A 22100-nucleotide genomic window follows, 5' to 3' on the forward strand; every position below is an offset into this window, starting at 1 on the left:
CTGTCTTGTGACTGATGAACCTCGGCATTGCATCATGATGCCATTAGATCCAGCTGTGGGTTGCCCAGCGAGCTCTGATGAGATCCCCTGACAATTCCCATTCTCCAACTGTTGCCTGTTGGGATAGTCTGCCTGCACACTGTCCACTCTGGCCACATGATGCCGCGATCCCTGCAGATGCCCTTCCGCCCAAAGAAAAAGCTCCTGGGCCTCAAGAGCTAAAGCACAGTTCTTCATTCCACCCTGGCGACTGATATACGCCGTCGTCGCATTATCCAAGAATGCTCTTACCACTTGACTTCGGACCTGAGGAAGGAAAGCCATCAGAACCCTGCATACCGCCCTTGTTTCCAAGCGATTGATTGACCAGGTTGCTTCTACTAGCAACAACTGACCCTGGGCTGTCTGCCCTTGACAGACTGCCCCCCCCCCCCCCAACTAGTGAGGCTGGCATTCGTGGTCACCATCAACCAGTCCAGAGTCTCCAGGTCCATCCCTTCCTCCAAATTGTGACAAGAAAGCCACTACAATAGATTGGACCTGGATTCCTCCTGTAACGGTAATGGCTGCTGATACTCCTCTGACGATGGACTCCACCATGACAGCAGGTCCTGCTGCAGAGGCCTCAGCCAGGCAAACACCCACGGCACCAAATCTAATGTAGATGCCATAAAACCAAGAACCTGTAAATAATCCCAGGCCTTGGGAACTGGCAGATGTAAAAACCGCAGTACCAGTGACTGAATCTTTTCCACCCTCTCTGGGGTGGGAAAGACCCTGCCAGCCCAGGTAGTCCAAAGACTGACTTGGCCCCAAGTGACTCTTGGCCAGGTTTATCACCCAGCTGAGCGACTGTAACGTTTCCATCACCTGGCATCTTGCCTGTGAACACTCCTCTTCGGACTTTGCCCAAATGAGCCAATCATCCAAATACGGGTGAACCAGAATCCTCTCCCTTTGCAGGGCCACCATCACATTCAACTTCGTGAATGTGTGAGGTGCCATAGCTAATACGAAAGGAAGGGCCTGAAATTGAAAATGCTGCCCCGGCACTATGAAGCGCAGAAACATTTTATGCTCCTGCTGAATGGCTATATGCAGATAGGCTTCTGTCAAGTCCAAGGATGCAAGAAACTCTTCCTCTTTGGACTGCTGCGATTACCATCTGCAACGCCTCCATTAAAAAATGCAGAATCCGCAGCGCCATATTGATCGTCTGTAGATCTACAATGGGCCAAAAAGCACCCTCTTTCTTGGGACCACGAAGTAAATGGAATACCTTTCCTCACCTCCTCTCTGGAGTAGGCACCAGCACAATTGCATCCAGGTTCTGCAAGTGGTGGAGAATATCCTGGATGGCCTTTAGTTTGTTTCGGGATGTGCAATGGGACATCATAAAAGCCTCCTTTATCGGATGAGAAAGTTCTAAGGCGTAACTGTTTATCACCTCCAAAACATACTGGTCCAACATGATCTTGGCCCACAGAAAAGGGACAACCTCTCTCCTACTACTTCCATTGAAGAGTGGACCTGCCCGACTTCATTGTGATACTAAATACACACAAGAAGAGGACCTATTCAGCAATTAAATTTATTTATTCATATATATCTTTAACCTGTCTAACATTAAAATCTATCTAACACACTCACCCATCACACATACACTCACACATAAAATCAATTTTCATCAATACATGAAATACACAATGTATATAATGATGTAATTATACAGTACAAATTCTCATTACAGTATTTTTTTTCTCTTTATTTAATAATTTATATAAAGTGCTAATAATCTATAAGGTGCAGGTATTGTAAAACAACCTGATGTAAGTCCAGAGAGTCCAACAAAGATCTTCGTTTCGCCAAGTTTATCTCAAAGGCTTCTTCAACATGAAGTAGACCTTCTCTTTTCAAACATGAAGTAGACGTCACTTCCGGATGACGAATCCTTTCCGGGAAATAAGATGTTATGAGACATTATAAATTGAATGTATAATCGTTCCCCTGAAGAATTCTGTTGAAGATGATGAATTTTTGGTTGGTTGTGATATGAATAATCCTGATTGATCGTGTGAGAAAATTGCTGAAGAGCTCTGAAGATCTTTGAAGATGATAAAGTCCCTGTTGGGATATAATATGAACAATCGTGATTGATCCTATAAGCATTTTGTCTGAAGGTTCTTCAAGAATTGATGATACTAATAAAGACACCTTGTGAAAAGAATTAAGAAAATAGCATTGGGGAATAGGTGTTTGTTTATTTTTTGATGTTTAAGTCCATCCCTGAAGAAGCCTTTGAGATAAACTTGGCGAAACGAAGATCTTTGTTGGACTCTCTGGACTTACATCAGGTTGTTTTACAATACCTGCACCTTATAGATTATTAGCACTTTATATAAATTATTAAATAAGGAGAAAAAAAAATACTGTAATGAGAATTTGTACTGTATAATTACATCATTATATACATTGTGTATTTCATGTATTGATGAAAATTGATTTTATATGTGAGTGGATGTGTGATGGATAAGTGTGTTAGCTAGATTTTAATGTTAGACAGGTTAATGATATATATGAATAAATAAATTTAATTGCCGAATAGGTCCTCTTCTTGTGTGTATTTAGTATTACTCTGATGAAGAGGTTGTTTGTTGTTTGACCCTTGTGTGACAATACCATACGACTTCATTGTGAGGCATTTCCACCTCCATGGACAGACTGGAGTCATCTCTTTGAGTCCTGTGGACACCCTGAAAGGACTGTTTCCTTCCTGAGATCTGCGTCTGCCCTGAGCCTGAGACACTCTTGCCTGAATGAAAATGCTTCACCTCCCGAAAATGGGAGTGTGGGGGAGGGCAGAGGTCTTCTTGGCCACTTTCTTATCTTCCGGCAACTTGTTGCCCTTGGATTCGCCCAGAACACTCATCAATTGCTCCAGGTCCTTGCTGAAGAGCAGCTTTCTCTTAAAATGGAGATTACAAAGTTGGGGTTTGGACAAACATCTGCCACCCAATTTTGTAACCACAGAAGCCTCCTTGCTGCTACCATATTTCTGGTCGATGATCGGACCATGTCATAAAGAGCATCCGCCACATAGGCCACCCTGGCCTCCAGCCATGCCGCCTGATTGGAGTTGCCATAAGCAGACCTTTCTCCTGCGCCTTCTGCACCCAGCACAAACAGGCCCTCTGCATCAGGCTAGCACAAATTATTGCCTGGAGGCTTAACGCTGAAACCTCAAACATTCTTTTCAACTGAATATCCAATTTGCAGTCCTGGACATCCTTCAAAGCAGCAGACCCTGCTACTGGAATAATGGTCTTCTTGGTAATCGCATCCACATTAGGGAACCTCAGTAACTCCAAGATCTCTTCCATTAGCGGATACAACTTCGCCAATGCTCTGCTGACCTTTCATACCAGCCTCCAGGGTATCCAATTCCTGTTATACCAGTTTCTTCGGCAAAGTAAATGCTTCTAGCAGTTCCCGTAGGCCATCCAGTACTAGATCCACCCCCTCATTATCCAAATCTTCCTGGGTAACCTTGATACCCAGCTCCCCCAAAACCTAGGAAATGAGGGATCTTAATTCCTCTTTCTGGAACAGCTGCATGACCCTGGGGTTGTCCCCTTCTGAAACCGGTACTTCATCCGGGTTGACCCCCATCCTTAAACGCCCCTGGGTCATTAGCTGAGCTGCTCACTGTGAGGTCATCCCCTGGGATCATCTGTCGAATCACTTCCAAGCACAAACAGGTCATCTGGATCTTGACCAACTGTGTCATGGTCCTCTCCATACTATCCCTCCCCTGAGGGAGATGCCAATCCAAGACGCCAAAGTAAGGACCACCCAGCTGTGGCCCTCTTGGACCTTTTTAAAGCACACTGTGGCTTCCTCTCCAGGGGCCGCTTCTCCCCAGTTCCCCATCTGGCCAAGTAGTTCCTGTGGAGGAGCAGCACGAAATCCTCCAGATGCCCCTCATCCCAGGGGCATTCCCACTGGGGAAAGAAGAGGAAAGGGATTCCCTGGACCTTGCAGCAGCTGCTGCTTGTTTGCCACATGCCTCCCTGGAGCTGCATCTTCAGCCCCCATGGGAGGAACCAGTGCTGGTCCTGATGAATAAATGACCCTCCGGGCACCCGCAGCCTCCAAGGAGATTCCTTCACCACCCAAGGAACAATCCCAGCATACCACTCCTGAATTGAGCTGTTTCAACTGTGTGCCACAGGCTCTGCACACTTTCGCGTGCTGTGATGCCATCAGACCTACCACATGGCTGCCGCATTTCAGGCACGCCTAAGGAGATCCCTGCTACAGCCCTGATGGACTTCCCCGACTCACCTCGGAACCATCAGCAACTTTGGGCAAACAGCGCAACTCTTCCTCCACACAAGAGGAGCCCCGCTGCTACCCTGCTCGCAACAGTTCAGCTAGCTCCCGATCTCTTTTTTTTTTTTAAAGGAGCCACTGACAAAGAAAGGAAAAGTAAAACCAAATACTTTCCCGTTGCTGGCCACAAAAGGGGAAGAGGCTCTTTGAGGATAAGAGGGAGCAAGGACCCCTGGCTATAAGACACCCCCCCCCCCCCCCGAGATGATGTAGGCAAAAACAGTCCAGGGATCACCAAACCCGCACTCACCTGGCTCCACCTTTAGGATGGTCCACAAATTTCCAAACACCTCAGGGAGCTCCAGAAGATTACTCTGTTTCTAAACTTTTTTTTTTTTTTTTAATTTTAAACTACTCTAACCAGACTACAGGTTTGCACCTCTACCATCTGCTGGAGACAGAGAAATACTGAGGGACTGCAGGTGGCGCACTCAGTTATGTAGCACTGCCTCAAAGTTTTTGTTCTCTGCCTCCATCTGCTGGTAGAGATGCAAAGCCCACTTGTTTGGACTGATCTGGAGTATGAACAGGAAAAACTGTTTTGATTTTCCTTGTTTGGGAGGTGGGGGGGGGTGGACATAGATTAAGCCTTTGTGGACAGGAGAGTGAGCCTTTGTTCAGGGGAGGGGGAAGTGAGGCTGATGCAGATTCTGTTTTGGGTGAGAGAGGGGTAAGAGGTTGACACTAGAGATGTGAATCGTGTCCTCGATCGTCTTAACGATCGATTTCGGCTGGGAGGGGGAGGGAATCGTATTGTTGCCGTTTGGGTGTGTAAACTATCGTGAAAATCGTTAAAATCGTGAGCCGACACACTAAAACCCCCTAAAACCCACCCCCGACCCTTTAAATTAAATCCCCCACCCTCCCGAACCCCCCCCCCAAATGCTTTAAATAACCTGGGGATCCAGCGGTGGTCCAGAACGGCGGCGGTCCGGAACGGCCCCCTCAATTGAATCCTGTTGTCTTCAGCCGGTGCCATTTTGCAAAATGGCCGCCGCAAAATGGCGATTTCTTGCCGCGAATCGTTTCCGTACGGAAAATGGCGCCGGCAGGAGATCGACTGCAGGAGGTCGTTCAGCGGCGGTCCGGAACCCCCGCTGAACGACCTCCTGCAGTCGATCTCCTGCCGGCGCCATTTTCCGTACGGAAAATGATTCGCGGCAAGAAATCGCTTCCTGAACCCCGCTGGACTCCCAGGAACTTTTGGCCAGCTTGGGGGGGCCTCCTGACCCCCACAAGACTTGCCAAAAGTCCAGCGGGGGTCCGGAACGACCTCCTGCGTCGAATCGTTTTTGTCTATGGCCGCCGCCATTTTGCGGCGGCCATTTTGCAAAATGGCGCCGGCTGAAGACAACAGGATTCATTTGAGGGGGCCGTTCCGGACCGCCGCCGTTCTGGACCACCGCTGGATCCCCAGGTTATTTAAAGCATTGGGGGGGGGGGTTCGGGAGGGTGGGGGATTTAATTTAAAGGGTCGGGGGTGGGTTTTAGGGGGTTTTAGTGTGCCGGTTTTCCTGCCCTCCCCCTTCCCCCGATTTACGATTTTTTAACGATAAATCGGGGGAATTGGTATTGTATCGTGGCCCTAACGATTTTTGACGATTTAAAATATATCGGACGATATTTTAAATCGTCAAAAAACGATTCACATCCCTAGTTGACACTGCTTTTTCTTTAACTGGAGGAGGAGCAAGACCATCACAACTTTTGTGCTTGGCTTTGCTGAATATCTATTGTACAAGTGTGTTGCAATCTGGTTTGAAGAAAGGTGTTACCCAAAAACACAAAATTACTATACAGCCACAACCTATTTTCTTTAGCAACTCATACTCTTAACATGGACACTGCACGGCTAGATTAGAAAAACGTAGCAATTATTTGTGCAAAATTTAATGTTATACAAAGGAAAAAGAAAAGCTTTGCCATTAAAGTGGTGCCACCCAGAGCTCTGGGAAGCAGCTGCACTAGCTGCTCAGTTCTGCCTTCATGCCCCCCCCCCTTCCCCGCCCCCTTCTCTTCCTCCTTCCCTGCCCAAGGAATATGTAACATGAAACCTCGGATCTCCACAAGCTCCAAAAAACAAAAGCCACTGAGGCAGAGTCAGCAGCTGGCTGTCAGCAGCAAACCCAGGAGAGAGAGAGAGAACGAGAGAGGTGCGCACACACACACAGAGCAGCCAGAGAAAGGGGCAAAATGGGGGCCTACAGTATGTGGAAAAAAAAAAAAGAGTGCGCAGTGCAGAAGGACAAACACTGCTCCCGGGGTAAGGATCTTTTCTTTGTCCACCTTCACTAATCCTCTGCAACATCTCATGGCTAGCTCTCCTGCATACGATAACATCTTTCCTGTCTCTTTGGTGCTCCATCGCCACAAGTTAGGAATATTAAGGTTGCTAGACATCACAGAGAGGGGAAGGGAAGCTGCTACTTTCAGAACCAGCCTGAAGAAGAGAAAAGTTTCAGCTGTGATCAGATTAAAACGGATTTGCTGGAGGCTATAATGTTGTTTGTTGAACGGTGGGGGCTTTAAACGGAACGAGTGCTGGCAAAAGCAGAGCAGCAGCCCCCTTCAGCTGCGGCATGAGCTCTGTTTCAGCATTTTTATTCCGATTGTTATTGATTTCCCAAGAAGTATAACAAGATTTCAACACAAGGAGAGTAACAAGATTAGTAAAATAAGTCCCAATTAGCTTTCACGCACAATACTCGATATTTCTACATGCTGTTGCTCCTGCAGTAAAAAGCCTATAGTATCAAATACAGGACAAATGCTAGTATTAAAGCCCACTAGAAAACAACTCTAACCCCCACGGACTGCACAAACCGTCCATAACTAAACTGCTCCTCCAGCAGTGAGAAAAAAAAAAAGTTTCAGCCACAATTCCAATGAATTAATAAGAGATAAGAGTTCAAATGGGGGGGTGTCTAATATCGATTAACTGTTCATTATCAAGAAAGGCAGACAATATATAACACGCCTGTCACCTCTTTCCCAGGTAAGCTTCTCCATGCTAGCACTTCTTTATAAAAGCCAGGCCCAAAAGGCCTGATACCAAGGTCAGTGCTAAAAGAAATTACCTGGCAAAAGACGGACAAAAGTTGGGAGGGAAAAAAAAAAACCCCCAAAACCCTTGCTGGTTATTTTGGGGTGCTGTCACGCCAATACACACCGGGCTTTCCTGTTTCTGCTAATGCTACATTAGGATGGCCCCTCCATCCGCCCCCCACTTTGACTCCAAATGTGTGTGGATGGTTTTTTTTAGCGCTCCAGCTACTGCGGGCACAGGGAAGGGAACTTTCAAAGGCACTTCCATGGGTTAAACAGCGCTTTATCCGTGGAAATAGCCTGTTACAAAACCGCCCGCCTGCGCCACGCGGAAGCTTACTGGCAGCGAGCAGAGGTATTCCCGCGAACAGCGCCGGGGAGGGATTTGACTTGCGTGCTTAGTTTTCAATTTTTCAAAAAAAGCACGAGCATAAAAATTCTCCCCGAAAAATGTCTGCACACAAATTAGCAGGTGTAATTGTGGGCGGGTCATTTTGTTGCCCAATGTTCAACGGGTGAGAGAATGCGTGTGCTTTCCCTAAAAAATTGAACTTGTGTGCATATTTGATTTAAAACCTAATGCAGGGCGTTACAAAATTATCCCCAAAGAGAGCAATTTTCAAAGCTGTTTCTGTGGGTTAAAGCATTTGATCCACAGAAGTGGGCTTTTGGAAAATTGCTCACCCTCTGCGCGGATACAATTACGTGCATTCTTTTTTTGAGCACTCGTGTTACATTTTACTCGCATTCAAAGGTATTCCGTGCGGTTGGGGGTTAAGTCAGGTGGGGGCAACGTCGGGTATGGCTTTGGCTAAAAATAAAATATGCAACCGCAGAGAAACCAGGCACAAATCTCTGCGGGTATTCTTTCCTGGGGCAATAATCAAAGCAAAACTACCTGTGAGGTTTTTGTTTTGATTCTTAGGGGCAAACCCCAGGAGTAAAACCTTCCTGTGGAATTTACACCAAGGTGGGCAGCGGGATTACGAACCCCCCCCCCCTTAAAAAGGTTTGTGGATAACATCTATGTACAACAATAAGAGGTACTATAACCACCAGTAAATTACTCATTGAGGAGTGGATTTTCCAAAGCACGTATGTGAATAACATGCTATTTTGCACACGTGCACAGGCCTATAGAAAGTTACCCCCAGGGGGGGGGGGGGAGTCGAAAGTACACATGCAAACACGGGTGTAAACACTTACACCTGCTCCCATGCAAGGAGAAAGTGCGTGTGCGCCTGCCAATTTTCAAAGCAGATTTACGCGTGCACATCTGCTTCGAAAAATTATGGCCGAAGCCCGAGCATACCTTGTAAATGCGGATTTCAGCCGTCAGCGCTCTCCCCAAAGTAAACAAAAAAAAAAATCCCTACTTTTATTGGGAGCAAAACGGGGAAAGAAAAACCATTGTGCTGAAAAGCAGAAAGAATCAGTTCTGCTGCGGGCACCTATGTACACCAATCCCACAATAGAGAGGATAAAGAGGTAGGACTGGTAGCCTTCTAGTGCTTACGGTCTAGAATCAAGGGCAGTAAAGTGAATAAACACTCACCCTGACCTCATTATACAGTGTCTGTGTAATGTTAATAATGCAAACCAGTTAGGGTAGATTCCTCCCCTCCCAGAGGATTTTACTGTCGGCACACAGGGGACCGCATTTTTGCTTTTCTTCTGTAATGGATTGGAAAGAGACAAATTTAACACCAGGAGGAATGAATTTTCGATAATCTACTTATCAGAGTTGTGGCAAGACCTGAAGTGAGCTGTTAATGCAAGGAATGTGTCACGAAATGGAAGTTGAAACAGTTATAGGTGGAAGAATGGCCAAAATTCCTTGAGGGTCGATGTGCGAGACTGATCAGCAGTTACAGGAAATGTTTAATTGAAGTTATTGCTGCTCAAAAGGTGGTGCCACCAGTTATTGAATGAAGGGCTCGCAGACTTTTTCACACAAAGGTGCATTGTTTAATCTTTTTGCTGAATAAATATTCAAAATAGCTCCCTTTTTGTCTGAGTTGTTGAATAGGGTTACCTGTCTCTTTTATCAGGGTTTAGATTAGGATCTATTCATGTTTTGAAAATAAATTGTGCTAAAATGCAGATCATCCTAGGCAGTTCACAAACCTTTTCTCAGTATTGTATATTTTATTATATACTAGCCGTTAAGCCCGTAACAACGGGCTACATTTATAACATTTTTCTGTCCATTTCCTTCCCACTCATTCTCCTTCCCACTCCCTCCTCCCCATTCTCCCTCCCACCTCTCCTCCCCATTCTCCCTCCCACTTCCCTCTCACCTTCCTTCCCCCCTTCAGTCACTCCCCCCCCCCCTCTCCTCCCTCCCCCCTCCCTTCAGTCACTCCCCCTCCCCTCACTCTCTCCTCCCCCCCTCCCTTCAGTCACTCTCTCCTCCCCCTCCCCTCACTCTCTCCTCCCCTCCCCTCACTCTCTCCTCCCCCTCCCTCAGTCCTCTCTCCTCCCCCCCTCACCTCACTCTCATCCTCCCCGCCTTCCCCCCATTCCACTCACCCTCCCCTCACTTCCTCCTCCCTCCCCCCTCCCTTCAGTCACTCCCCCTCCCCTCACCTCACTCTCTCTTCCCCTCCCTTCAGTCACTCCCCCCTCCCCTCACTCTCTCCTCCCTCCCCCCTCCCTTCATCCACCCCCTCCCTTCATTCACATCCCTCCTCCCCTCACTCTCTCCTTCCCTCCCCCCTCCCTTCAGTCACTCCCCCCTCTCCTCACTTCTCTCCCCTCACAGCTCATCCACAACGAAGATCTCCGGAGGTGGGGGCCCTCCCTCGCGCACCCCGCCGCCGCTCCTGCTTTTCGCCGTTAAGCCCGTAACAACGGGCTACATTTTATAACATTTTTTCTGTCCATTTCCTTCCCACTCATTCTCCTTCCCACTCCCTCCTCCCCATTCTCCCTCCCACCTCTCCTCCCCATTCTCCCTCCCACTCCCTCTCACCTCCCTTCCCCTCCCTTCAGTCACTCCCCCCTCCCCCTCTCCTCCCTCCCCCTCCCTTCAGTCACTCTTCCCTCCCCTCACTCTCTCCTCCCTCCCCCCTCCCTTCAGTCACTCCCCCCTCTCCTCACTTCCGGGTGCTGTAGCAGAGAGCCGCCATCGCGCAACAGCGAGCCCAGGGCGGCCACCTGGACCCGTATGGAATTATAGGCGAGCCCTTTTCCACCCCCGCATGCAAGAACTGGAGGATCTGAGGGACGGAAGCCTTAGTGGGTCTCGTGTCCTGGCTGGCACACCACAGCTCGAATACCTTCCAGACCCGCACATAGGCCACCGACGTCGACGTCTTACGCGCCCTCAGCAGCGTTGGATACTACCCGCCTCCGGGTATCCCGGCGCCGGAGGCGGCGCCTCTCAAAAGCCAGGCCGCAAGACAGAAGAGTTCTGCCTGATCGAAAAATACCGGACCCTGACGTAAGAGACGGGGGAGGTGTCCCAGTCTGACTGGACCGTCGATCACCAGCTGCAGCAGGTCCGCGAACCAGGGTCGCCTGGGCCATTCCGGGGCGACGAAAATCACGGTTCCCTGATGGCTTTCTATTTTGCGAAGCATCCTGCCCACCAGTGGCCACGGTGGAAAAGCGTAGAGTAGCAGATGTGGCGGCCACGGGAGAGCCAGGGCATCCACTCCCTCCGCGCCGTGCTCCCTCCGGCGACTGAAGAAGCGTGGAGCCTTGGTGTTGAGAGCGGAGGCCATCAGATCTAGGTGGGGGGCTCCCCACCGACGGACGAGAAGTTGCATCGCGTCCTGGGACAGAGACCACTCTCCGGGGTCCAGCAGTTGACGGCTGAGGAAGTCCGCCTGAACATTGTCCACACCGGCGATGTGCGAGGCCGCTATCCGGACGAGATGACGCTCCGCCCATTGCATCAGCAGCGCCGCCTCTAGCGCGACCTGCCGGCTGCGCGTGCCTCCTTGGCGGTTGATGTAGGCCACGGTGGTAGCGTTGTCCGAAAGAACTCTGACCTCCCGGTTCCGAAGAAGCGGCAGGAAATGTCGCAGAGCCAGCCTGACCGCTCTGGTTTCCAGACGGTTGATGGACCACTTCGCCTCCAGCGTGGACCATGTCCCCTGCGTGGCGCTTCGATCGCAAACTGCTCCCCAGCCCAGTAGACTGGCATCGGTGGTCACCACCACCCAGTTTGGAACATCTAGGGACACGCCGCGAGCCAGGTTCGACGGCTCCAGCCACCAGCCCAGGCTGTCCCTGGCGTTCTGCGGGAGCGGGAGGATCATCTGGTAGTCTTGCGAAATTGGTTTCCAACGTGAGAGGAGCGCCCACTGCAAGGGCCGGAGATGTGCAAACGCCCAAGGTACCATGTCGATGGTAGATCCCATCACCCCCAGGAGCTGGAGGTAGTCCCAGGATGTGGGATCTTGTAACGCAGAGAACCGCTGTATATGATCCCGCAAAGCCTGCGCCTTGTCCTGACGCAGAAAAACTTTGCCCAGCCGGGTGTCGAAGGTCGCCCCCAAAAAATCCAAACGCTGCGAGGGTACGAGGGAGCTCTTGGAGAAGTTCACTACCCATCCCAGGGACTGTAGGAACTGTACCACCCTGGACACCGCCGCTTGGCCCTGGCTGAAAGACTTCGCTCGGATGAGCCAATCGTCCAGATAAGGATGGACCAGCATGCCCTCCCTTCGAAGGGCTGCCGCCACAACTACCATGATCTTGGTAAAGGTCCGCGGTGCCGTTGCCAGACCAAACGGGAGAGCTATGAATTGGAAGTGCTGGTCCAGGATCTTGAACCGGAGAAGACGGTGTTGATCCGGTCGAATGGGAATGTGCAGGTAAGCCTCCGTGAGATCCAGGGAGGCGAGGAACTCCCCCCGATGTACCGCCGCAATCACCGACCGCAGCGTTTCCATGCAAAACCGGACCACCCAGAGGGACTTGTTGACCTCCTTTAGATCCAGGATGGGTCGGAAGGAACCGTCCTTCTTTGGCACTACGAAGTAGATGGAATAGTGGCCCGAGCCCACCTCTCCGAAGGGCACGGGCGCAATAGCGCCTATCTCCTGAAGTCTGTCCAGCGTTGCCTACACCGCCCTTTCTCTTGAGCGCCGAACCACAGGGGGAGAAAATGAACCTTGTCCGCAGAGGGCGGACAAATTCCAAGGCGTAGCTGTGGTGTATGGTGTCCAGGACCCACTGGTCCGAGGTGATCTGCGCCCACTCCTGGTAGAAAAGAGCCAGCCGACCCCCGATTCTGGGAATGGCGGAGTGGGCGAGCCTGACATCATTGTGAAGCCTTCGGAGAGGGGCTGCCTGCTCCGGGGGCGGTGCGTGCGGGCCTCCGACCGCGAAAGGAACACGACCAGGTCTGGGGCCTGGAGGCGGTGGGTCTAGAGCCCGATGGCCTGTAGCTCCTGTAGCGTCGTTGCGCCCTGGATCTGGTCCGGGAAGAGACATACGGTCTCGAAGGCCAATATCTATCCTCCGGCAGACGATGCACCGCGTTTTCCCCCAAAGACTTGATGATCTGGTCCAGATCCTCCCCGAAGAGGAACTTACCCCTGAATGGAAGGGAGCCCAGACTCGACTTGGAGGACGTATCCGCCGCCCAGTTGCGAAGCCACAGCAGGCGCCGAGCCACCACTACGGACACCATGGATCTTGCCAGGACCCGAAACAGGTCGTACGAGGCATCCGCCCCGTAGGCCACCGCCGCTTCTAGCCTATCCGCCTGGGCTGCCTCATCGGCGGGCAAAACCTGCAACGTGAGGAGTTGTTGTACCCAGAGAAGGCTAGCCCGCTGAGCGAGCGAACTGCACATCACTGCCCGCATACCCAGGGCGGAGACCTCGAAGACCCTCTTGAGAAAGACTTCCAACTTGCAATCTTGCGTATCCCGCAAGGCCACTCCTCCCGTCACAGGAATGGTCGTCCTCTTCGTGACTGCCGACACGGTGGAGTCCACCTTGGGAACCTTGATGAGGTCCAAGAAATCCTCAGGCAGTGGATACAGCTTCTCCATGGCACGACCGACCTTCAGGGACGCCTCCGGTGTATCCCATTCCCTGGTGAGTAGTTGCATGAATGACTCATGAATGGGAAAAGCCCTGGCCCTCGGTCGAAGGGCCGCCAAGACCGGATCGCTCTTCTTTGAAGATGTTACGACAGCGGGAGCCACCGGAGCAGGCGGGTCCGGAGGCGGCTCGAGGTCCAATTCCTGTATGATCTGTGGGATGAGATCGTCCAGCTCTTCTCTCTGGAAGAGGCGCAGGGTACGCGGGTCATCCCCCTCAGACGATCCATCTCCTTGTCCCAAATCCGGACTCACAGGGCCGTGCCCTGCCGGGACCGCGGCCGCCCCCCCTGCAGCGGGTGTCAGACGGACCGGGGGGGGGGGGGTGCCGGATGGGCCCCCGGCAACCCCGGGTCAGGGGGATTCGATGTTGGAGGTGCAAGCCTGGGCATCTTCGCTGGGGGAGGCCCGTCGGGGGCTTCCAAGCCCTGTAGGTAGGCAGTGTGCATCAGTAAAATGAACTCTGGGGAAAACCCCGCCCTGCCCGGGGGGGGTCCCCGAGGAAGAAGGTGCTGTCGTCCCCTGGGCTTGAGAGTCGTGCTGTGGCATCAGAATCGGGGGAGAAATGTCGACAAAAGCCCCATCTCCCTGCGCTGCCTGCGTTTCCTCCTCGCAGTGAGGACTTAAAATGGCCGCCGTTCCCGCCATAACTGGCAGAGTGGCCGGCCCGCGCCGCCCGGGCAACGCTGTAAAAAATGAAAATTCGCCGAGGGACTGCGAGGTGCCTTCCCCCCCGGGAAGACACCTGGCGCAGATGCCCTCGCGGGAAATCCGGGACCCCGGCTCGCCGCAGGCCGAACAGTGCGACGGCCGCGGCATCGGGTCTCCCAGCGAAAATAAAAATTAAGAGCCTCGGGGGGGGGGCCAATAGCAGGGGGAACAGACGCGGGGGGGCCCGTCGGCCTGCGCTGCCCGCCGTCCCAGAGCGCGAGTAGGTGCCGCGGGGGGGGCCTGCACGGCCGCGCTGCCTGAGCGAAATGCTCCTCTCTGCCAGGTCCAGCCGACCACGCGGCGCAAGAAACTGGCCAGGGAAGAGGAAAAACCGCGGAGAGGCCGGCCCCACCGGCTTCCGCGAGGCACTCCAACGATAAGCTGAAAAGGAACTTTAACAAAGTACAAAACTTACCCCCGGTCCAAGAAACAAGCACGCGGGAGACAGCACAGAAGGAGAGAGGTGAAAGCCATGCCTCCCCAAAAATTGACAGCTTTTCTTATTATTATTATTATTTTTTATTTTTTTTTAAACTTGATCCAAATTGTGAACATAAACAGAAATTAGACAGAAATCAGAGGAAAAGAAAGCAGAAGAAGAGAACCCCTGCCAAATTGGGGAAGCTCCGATTCCCCTACTCGCATCTGCTGGAGTCAGAAGATACTGAACTCCAGCAGAGGGGGTAGTGGTATATATGGGAATGCCCCCTCGAAGCTTGTGCTGACTCCATCTGCTGGACTGGGGACATAACCCACGGTCTGGACTGATCCTGGTACGTACAGGGAACAAGGCTGATGTCACAGTGTTTTCTTTGATGTGAATTTGCTCAAATTCTCTCTAACAAGGCTGAGCACATGTTCCTATGGCTCCTAATGAAGAGATACATTTTGAGATACAGAAACAAAAGCATCTTGGGGGTGAGACATGGAGCTGACGCGGAATAGCCATTAAGCAGAATAGCCCTTGGAGGACAAAATAGAGTCAGACGCTGCCCTTTATGCCAGCTTGCATGAATTGCTGTGGCTAGAGCATGGAGCTGTGAAATATTAAGACACAAATTCCACTCCCTTCCCCATCAGATGCTATGTGGCCCCCCTTGTTACTTAATCTCCCCTGAGCCCAATATCCAGTGGCATGGAGAGCAGCAGAAGCTAAACCCTAACACTTGATTTGGCTAACTCTACCCCAGGGATGGGCAATTCCAGTCCTCGAGGGCCGCAAACCGGTCGGGTTTTCAGGATATCCCTAATGAATATGCACAAGAGAGATTTGCATGCACTCTGCCTCAGTCATATGTAAATCTTTTTCATGCATATTCATTAGGGATATCCTGAAAACCCGACCGGTTTGCAGCCCTCGAGGACCGGAATTGCCCACCCCTGCTCTACCCGGATATCTGGTGGCACTTATCCAGCTAACAGTGCTGCTGAATATACCCGAATAAAGTTATCTGGTTGAGGTTAGGCCTGGCCTTCACCCCAGTCAGGCTTGTCTGGATATCTTGAGCCAGACAGCGCTGAATATCTAATGCAGTCTGGCTAAAGTTTTGCTGGGCCCTCCAAACTCCACCTCTTCTTATGCAGGTAAATTATCTGCCTGCTGAACTGGGGGGAGGGGGGGGGAGGAGGGCGTTTGTAAAAACAAAGATTTATCCAGGTTTGAACATCGACCTCTCTGTGTTTAAATGTCTCTTGTGGTGGGAAACCCCACAGCCATGGGACAGCCTCTTGTACCGCACCACAAAGGGAATAAGAAATATGCTTTGGTGTTTAAAATAAATCTGGTTTCTGCTGAACTACTCGCACAAGAGATTTTCTGTGTCAGGTTTGCCATTTCTGGCTTTCTTTTTTCTTAAGCCTTACTACGCCATGAAACCAAGCCTGCCTGCACATCCCTGCACATCCCTGCACAGCCGGGGGAAGGCCTGGGCTTCTCTCTCCCCACCCGGGGAGAGCTCGGCAACGACTAACGCGGCAAAAAATCTGTAAGCACAGCTTGTTTTTTTTTTTTCTTTTCTTTAACCTGAAAGAGAAAAAACAAAAAACCGCGCCGAAAAACGGGAGCCCCGCCCACCGCTCCAGCTCCTCCAATAGGAGCCAGCCCTTGAGGGGCTTTAAATCTGGATCCAGCCAGGCGCCGCGCGCCGAGCGTCGCGCACCAAAGGAGCGCGACAAAGGGGCCTGCCCCTTTGTGTGCCCCTTAGTGTAGCCCCGCAGGATAGCCCCATCTTGAAATCTGAAACTACTCAGCCCATTCGGTTCGCAAGACAGCCATTCTTCCCACACCTCCCCATTGCGGTGTTTCAATCTCTCACTCCAACAGGGAGCAGCTGTAACCTGGCACAAGTCTCTTGACAACCCTACTTCCGGCTCCTACACTGCAGATCATCCAGAGAAAGTATACTACAGCACTCAGCACTCAACCAGCACCGAACAACCCACAAACGGCCAACCTCCTCCCCTAACATCAGACTCGCACGCTCACTTGTTCAGATACCAGCCAGCATTCTTCAGATGGCAACGACTGCATTCGCCCAGCATTCTTTCTGACTGCATTCGCCCAGCATTCTTCCGACTGCATTCGCCCAGCATTCTTCCAACTGCATTCGCCCAGCATTCCTCAGACTACTACGACTGCATTCGCTCAGCAAGCCTCTGAACGACCTCTTCAGTCACTCAGACCTCAACCACCCCCACCTTCTCACATCTAACATGGGAATCTTCACTATCCCCATCATCCACAACTACAACTTGAGAGCACCCAAGCCCCCCACTCCTCCCCATCATAACCGTCAACAGAGACTTAGGCCTATCCTGCTGACACCGATCACACAATTTCTTGGGCTGGCTCTCTTCTCTCTCACACTTTTTAACGCACAATCCATCTCGAAGAAGAGTCATATACTCAATGACTTACTATCTGACACAAAATCTGACATCTGTGCCATCACAGAAACTTGGTTAAAACCCACCGACACTGCTCTAATAAATCAGCTTCCCATCCAGGCATACGATATTCTCTCTATACCCAGGCCCAAAAAAAGAGGAGGTGGACTCCTCCTCGCAGCCAAAAAAACACTAGGTCTGACATTGCAGACTTCTAATACCCTATCAAATATCGAATTTGCGCTCTTCAACTCTAAACACCTGACGATCGGCCTAATTTATGCCCCACCTGGAGCACTGGAAACAGACCCTTCATCAATCATAGAACTCACAGCAAAACACCTAAACTCCGGAAAACCTGCCATCCTCTTAGGAGATTTTAACTTGCACGTAGATATCCAACCTCACTCCACCAACTGTAAAACGCTTCTCGCCTCTCTCAGCAATATGGGCTTCAGACAAATTGTGACGGAACCAACCCACAAAGCTGGTCATACGTTGGACCTCATCTTCATAAATGAGGGAATCGCAACACATACCATCCCAACTTGCCTTCCAGTACCGTGGACAGACCATTGTATCATATCTTCGGTATTAGATATAAAAAAGCTCCCTACGACATCTACACAACCAATAACTATATCCGTCCGGAAACAGTGCTCAGGAGACCAACTAAGCGAACACCTGGCCAAGGAACTAGTGCACCTAGACCTCTCCAACGCCAACTCTGCAACTTTATCATGGATCAACATCACCAAAAAGGTTGCAGATCAAATATGCCCCATGACGACCAAATATATCAACCCTAACAAAGACAACAGGAAACCCTGGTTCACCCAGGAACTGAAAAAATGTAAACAAGAACTGAGATGCAAGGAACAAAATTGGCGAAAAAACCCATCTTCAACCACCCGCCTCATCTACAAAACGTGCCTCAACTCATACACAAACGACATTAACAAAACCAAAAGAGAATTCTTCTCCAAAAAAATCCACCACCTCATCTTTGATTCAAGGGCACTGTTCTCATATGTTTCAACTCTTACTAAACCCCCTGCGCCTTCCATTCCAGATGATCAAGCTCTCAACAAAGCGAATGAACTAGCTGACTTCTTCGATAACAAAATCACAGCACTCCTAGCCCCTTTCAAAGGAGCAGCTACACTTCCAAACCACGTTCAACAATCATCACAATCAACCATCCAACAATCTTTGCACGCAACAGATCAACAAACCTCGCACTCTACCGTCCAGCAATCTTCACCTTCACACATGCAACAAACATCGCACTCAACCACTTTACAACTTAACACAACTCCAACAATGCTCGACAAGTTTGAGCCTACATCCACACTAGAAATAGAGAATATCCTCAAGAAGATAAAACCATCCTCTCACCCTGCAGACCATATTCCATCAAACACACTGAGTCTGATCACCAACACTATAGCCAAACCTGTCACAGACATCATTAACTGTTCTCTCACCCAAGGCCATGTACCTAACCAACTCAAGTTAGCCATGCTCAAACCGCTTCTGAAAAAACCCAACCTTCCCACCTCAGACCCAGCTAACTTCAGACCCATAGCAAACCTCCCTATGATAGCCAAAACTATGGAGAAAGTTGTTAACAAACAACTCACAGAATTTCTTGAAGAAAACAACATCCTCACCCCAAACCAATTTGGTTTTCGCAAGACGAGGAATACCGAATCGTTATTAGCCACTCTATCAGACACTATTATCTTTAACCTAGAAAAAGGCCATCCTTGCCTCCTCGCTCTCCTTGATCTCTCATCAGCGTTTGATAATGTAAACCACCAGTGCCTCCTACAACGACTAACGGACATTGGCATTACAGGAGCAGCATTCAACTGGTTCAAATCATTTTTGGAAAACAGATCATACAAGGTCAAGATAAACAACAATGAGTCCCACGCCATCGAATCCAAAAGGGGAGTACCGCAAGGATCATCCCTCTCCCCGACTCTCTTCAATATATATCTTCTCCCACTCTGTCAATTACTCACCAACCTCAAGCTAATTCATTTTCTATATGCGGATGATATACAAATCCTCATCCCTATAGAAGACTCACTACACAAAGCTATGTCACACTGGAATAAATGTCTCTCAGCTATCAACAACCTTCTCACCAGCCTCAACCTAGTCTTAAACACAAAAAAAACTGAAATCCTCATTATAGCACCGGAAAACTATGTCCCACCCACAACTCTTAATACTAGCCAAAGCCTGGATACCTTTTCACAACAAGTAAAAGACCTAGGAGTCATCATAGACAGCGGATTCAGCCTCAACAAATTTGTCAATAACACTACAAAAGAATGTTTCTTTAAACTTCAAACCTTAAAGAAACTAAAACCACTCCTGCTATACAGAGACTTCCGCATGGTACTACAGGCCATCATACTCCCAAAACTGGACTACTGCAACTCCCTCCTTCTAGGCCTACCAGCATGCACCACAAAACCACTTCAGATGGTCCTTAATGCCTCAGCAAGAATCCTCTCAAATGCCAAAAAAAGAGATCATATTACCCCAATCCTTCTTCATCTCCACTGGCTCCCAATTAAATTCAGGATCCAATTCAAATCCTTAATGATGATACATAAAGCCTTGTACAACATCGCGCCTCTCAAGCTAACATTCCAAATTCAGCTACACACATCCATGAAACCGACCAGAAGCGCTTATCAGAACAGACTAATCACCCAACCAGCTAAATCCGCATGAGAAAACGCGCCCTATCCACAGCGGGCCCTTCACTCTGGAACTCACTTCCCACAGACCTTCGCCTTGAACCATGCCACTCCACATTTAAAAAGAAACTTAAGACTTGGTTATTTAAACAAGCATTCCCGCAGAGCTAAGAGCAGGTCACATATCATCCATTTACCCCAGCATATTTCACATAACTTGTTATCTTATTTACTGTTACTTTTCATGGATGTTTACTGTTAGTTATTTATTTATTTTTATTTATTTATTAATTGTTATTTTATCTATTTATTATTACTTCTTAATTGTTAACATTATTACATATATTTTCCTGTTATTTGGATTAACCATGTTCATTGTAAACCGCTAACTTGAAGCGATAGTTACTGTTCATTGTAAACCGGGGTGATATGTATATTATACAGGAACCTCCGGTATATAAATCCTTAAATAAATAAATAAATCCCTGTCTCTGGTGCCTCTCTCTTTTGATCCTGTTAAACTGGAAGGGGTGGTGCTCCTCCTTCTGTCATCTGACTATCCTCAGCACCATACTACACTACTTTAATTAGTGGGTTTGTTTCGCTATCATTTAAGTTTGAATTCTGAACATAGGTAACCTCTCCCCGTCAGGGTCTCCACCCTCTATTTCTGAATCTCTCTCTCTCTCTTATTAGTCTGAAACACTTGCAAGGTGGCTTTCAAACGAGAAAAGAAAAAAAAATCAGATCTGGTGAACAGCAGATGAAGAAACGGTCCGAGTTTTCCTGGCAAGGAGAGCGGGGAGAGAGTTGGCTCGTAGCTCTTCCAATAGTGAAGAGGAAGAAAAAAAAAAACCCTTCAATTCAAAACATATGTCTGGAAAATAGGAAGAAAGAGTCGTTGTTGGAGTTCCAGAATGCACACTAACTTATGTGAAACCAGGCAGGCTCAAGAAAAGGAACTGCCATTTGGATTCTGCAAAAGAAGTGCTTGACAGCAGATACCAGCGAGTCCCTTCCAGCCTTCTTGTTTATTGTAAGCGTCGGAGAATTAGAATGGAGACGAAGATGGAAGAATTCTCTTCATTTTGACCCTGGCAGGTTCCTCCTGCTCAGATGGAACCAGGGCTGGGATCTGGCACCATGAACCTTCATTCGTGACTATTTTATATCTCCTCTCAACTAACCGTGGACCAGTTATTGCAGCGAAGGTCCTCGGCTGGGGACCAGGTGCCTGGGCAATCAGGGGTCCTAAATCTGGCCACTAGGTGCTGCTATTGCACAAGGACTATAATTCCCTCTCCCTGGAGGTTGCAAATGGCCATAGTCTGGTGAGTAGAAGCAGCATGGGATCTATTTACTGTTTGGGATCCTGCCAGGTGCTTGCGACCTGGATTGGCCACTTTTGGAAACAGGATGTTGGCCTTGATGGACCCTTGGTCTGACACAATATGGCAGCCTTTTATGTTCTTAAGTCAGGAATCGAATCTGGGTCCCTCCGTATGGCAACAGGTAGTACTGGCCACTAAGCCACTGGATCGGACTACACAGAATTAGTTTTCGATTCATGTCAAACTGATAAACAAAGGAATTTTAAAAAAGTAATAATAATTAAGTGCAATCAACTAGGTTACAACATAACTGGAAGCTTTATGATGGGAGGCATTACTTTGTGTCTCTATCACCTGGGTGTGGTCTAATCCTATAACACAAACACCCTTGGTCTAATTACTGAAATAACACCAAGTCATTTAATATATATATATATATAGAGAGAGAGAGAGAGAGAGAGATTTGATATTCTGCCTTTTACCAATGTGGGCTACAACAGATTTTAAATCAAACAGTCGCAGTATATTAGTCGAGGATCCCCAGTGTACTATGGAGCCACATGCGGTTCAAACACTTGATCTGAGACTGTGAACCAGACAGGAGGGAGAGGCGCCAAAGGAGAGGGTATGACAAACGTGTGGCTGAAAGAGTCTTGTTAGGCCCGGCCATGGGGATGGAGAGGTGGGGGGAGGGAAGGGAGCATGTCAGGGGAGAAAGGGAAAAGTATCTGCAGCTGGGGAATCTAAAGGAGGTTATATTTGGGGGTCAAACATGTATCTAGATAAGGGAACATGACCCGGGGACTATGATTTTCAAGATATTGGGAGTTTCCAGATAATAGATCAGATAAAAGGTGCTGAAATAAATATCAAGATACACTAGCTCCTCTAAGTGGTCTCCAAGGTCTACCACCAGGTCCGGTTTTCAAAACAACAAAATACACAAATTAC

At 49.3% G+C, this 22100-nt stretch overlaps 1 protein-coding gene and 1 long non-coding RNA gene across 2 annotated transcripts in view; one reads left to right on the top strand and one right to left on the bottom strand.

The window, feature by feature from the left end:
* Positions 1 to 22100, bottom strand: part of CFAP52 (cilia and flagella associated protein 52) — a 224177-nt gene that overhangs the window by 128936 nt on the left and 73141 nt on the right. The gene's annotated exons all lie outside the window — the stretch shown is intronic.
* LOC115090806 overlaps positions 6538 to 22100 on the top strand; it is a 31136-nt gene continuing 15573 nt past the window's right edge. Inside the window, exon 1 of the long non-coding RNA XR_003856513.1 lies at positions 6538 to 6655. This is a non-coding gene — a long non-coding RNA (uncharacterized LOC115090806). The remainder of the gene's footprint in view (positions 6656 to 22100) is intronic.

The sequence above is a fragment of the Rhinatrema bivittatum genome, chromosome 4, assembly GCF_901001135.1.
Source record: "Rhinatrema bivittatum chromosome 4, aRhiBiv1.1, whole genome shotgun sequence".
NCBI classification, from domain to species: Eukaryota; Metazoa; Chordata; class Amphibia; order Gymnophiona; family Rhinatrematidae; genus Rhinatrema; species Rhinatrema bivittatum.